This window comes from Littorina saxatilis, linkage group LG1 (assembly GCF_037325665.1).
Source record: "Littorina saxatilis isolate snail1 linkage group LG1, US_GU_Lsax_2.0, whole genome shotgun sequence".
Taxonomy (NCBI): domain Eukaryota; kingdom Metazoa; phylum Mollusca; class Gastropoda; order Littorinimorpha; family Littorinidae; genus Littorina; species Littorina saxatilis.
The window spans coordinates 4463562-4466377 of NC_090245.1; positions in this window are offsets into that span (position 1 = coordinate 4463562).

The window sequence follows — 2816 nt, forward strand, 5'->3', positions numbered from 1 at the left end:
GAATCCAGAATACAGAATACAGAATACAGTATTTATTGAGCCAAGTGACATTAAAAAAACATTTAAAGCACAAGGAATTTAGCGTAGTGTTGGTAAAATCACACACACACACACGCCCACACATTCACTGACATACACACCAACACACACACGCCCACACTACAGCAGTCACGATCACACCATCACACGCAGGGCAGACATGAGGTAAAACAAATGACAATCATCTATTAAAAGAAAAGGTACAAAGAGTGGTCTAAGATGCTGGTGGAAGGGTCTACACAGAATACAATTTTATAATCTAATGCATAGTTAGAACTAGCCCATCCCCTCCACCCACCCACTCATGAATGACTAAAATAATGCAGCTAAAAATATAGAAAAAAATAAAAATCACACATCAAAGTCCCACTCAACCCCCCCCCCCTCCCCACCACCACCACCACCACCACTTAAAGTCCTAATAACATGGTGTTGGCTGTGGTGTGAGTTGAATAACTGTTGACGTCACAGAAGCTCTAGTCTCACTGTATCTACTATATAATACTGGGAGGATTTTCGGTGGTTTTTCGATTCCTGTTACCAAACCGCGCGGATTTGTGCCTTCTCCTTCGGTTGCTATGCCAACGTGACCCAGGAAATCGATTCCGCTAGGTCCCGACTTCCAATTTTGTCCACGAACAAAGTTTGAAGAGGTTTGTCTCGCAAATTTGAGCAGACACCAGTGAACTTTGACCTGAACTTTGACATCGCGGCGAAAGAGATCTGTGATTGGTTCTTCTTCTAAACACTACATTAAACACTACGCGACCGCACCTCAGACGAACCTAGCTGTGTGTTTTATTTCTCTACCCCAGACGAACCTAAAATAATAAGAAGATAGATAGATCTGTTTATCTGTTAATGGAACTCCAAAATATTCCATAGATTTGTTTACTTAATTTTTAAAAGATAAGTTCGAAACATTATCACCTGATAAGTCGCCGTATAACCTTATAGGTTCCAGCGACTAAATATTTTCCCCCGGTTCAACCATAGACATGTACGTCATCATGATCTCCCCTTAATTTGACCGTTATTTTGGCTGTCTTAGTGAAATGGTAAGATATATCTCTATGTTTTTTACATGTAAGTGTTCGGAAAAAATACAGTTATAGCAGCTATGTACAAAAATAAGCAGCATATGCTCTTTTCGCCAAAGTAAAGTCCTTTTTTCTTCTGGTTTCTTATATGTGTCACAGCACACCGCAAGCTTTTAGGCGAATAGCAAGTGAGTGGTATATATATATCATCAATTTTATAGTAGATAACGGTGTAAATTACTTACCATGTTCATGTCCGTTATACGTTTTCCATATTCCATATGTGTCATTTAATTGTGTATTGCTTGATGCCATGTATGTGTGTGTTTGTGTACATGACTTTAATTAAGCATGGATGGATGTGTGCACTCGATTGTGTGTGTGAACCATGTATATATTTTCTGTTGTCAATTACATATGTTATACTATGCGTTTGAATCATTAAGTATTTTAGACGTCATACTTTTTTTCGTATCTTCACGATGGCTTTTTACCCGTTTAAATTTTAATGCTTCCAACTTTCAAAGCGCTGCACGGCTGGGAAGAGATGCGCACTTTTATCACTGTTGTTCATGTAGACGTAATCATGGATTCATGCAAACGTCATACCTGCTGTATTTTATTTTGTTTGTTTGTATAGTCGCGTGCGGTCGCGCAGTCTTTTTGGTCAGTTCCGATTACCTCCCATTGATGCGAAAACCTATATGACTGTTTTTTGTTATTTTTCTCTCTGTTAATTCACCAGTGGCTATGTAACATGTGTTATACCTTATAGGTTCCAGCGACTAAATATTTTCCCCCGGTTCAACCATAGACATGTACGTCATCATGATCTCCCCTTAATTTGACCGTTATTTTGGCTGTCTTAGTGAAATGGTAAGATATATCTCTATGTTTTTTACATGTAAGTGTTCGGAAAAAATACAGTTATAGCAGCTATGTACAAAAATAAGCAGCATATGCTCTTTTCGCCAAAGTAAAGTCCTTTTTTCTTCTGGTTTCTTATATGTGTCACAGCACACCGCAAGCTTTTAGGCGAATAGCAAGTGAGTGGTATATATATATCATCAATTTTATAGTAGATAACGGTGTAAATTACTTACCATGTTCATGTCCGTTATACGTTTTCCATATTCCATATGTGTCATTTAATTGTGTATTGCTTGATGCCATGTATGTGTGTGTTTGTGTACATGACTTTAATTAAGCATGGATGGATGTGTGCACTCGATTGTGTGTGTGAACCATGTATATATTTTCTGTTGTCAATTACATATGTTATACTATGCGTTTGAATCATTAAGTATTTTAGACGTCATACTTTTTTTCGTATCTTCACGATGGCTTTTTACCCGTTTAAATTTTAATGCTTCCAACTTTCAAAGCGCTGCACGGCTGGGAAGAGATGCGCACTTTTATCACTGTTGTTCATGTAGACGTAATCATGGATTCATGCAAACGTCATACCTGCTGTATTTTATTTTGTTTGTTTGTATAGTCGCGTGCGGTCGCGCAGTCTTTTTGGTCAGTTCCGATTACCTCCCATTGATGCGAAAACCTATATGACTGTTTTTTGTTATTTTTCTCTCTGTTAAGTCACCAGTGGCTATGTAACATGTGTTACAGAATTGCACCGGTGTAAGGGTTAACATTTTATTTTTCACCAAGAGAATATAATTCATTATATGCGGGATAATGTGCGGGGGGGGGGGGGGGGGGGGGGGGGGGGGGGGGGGG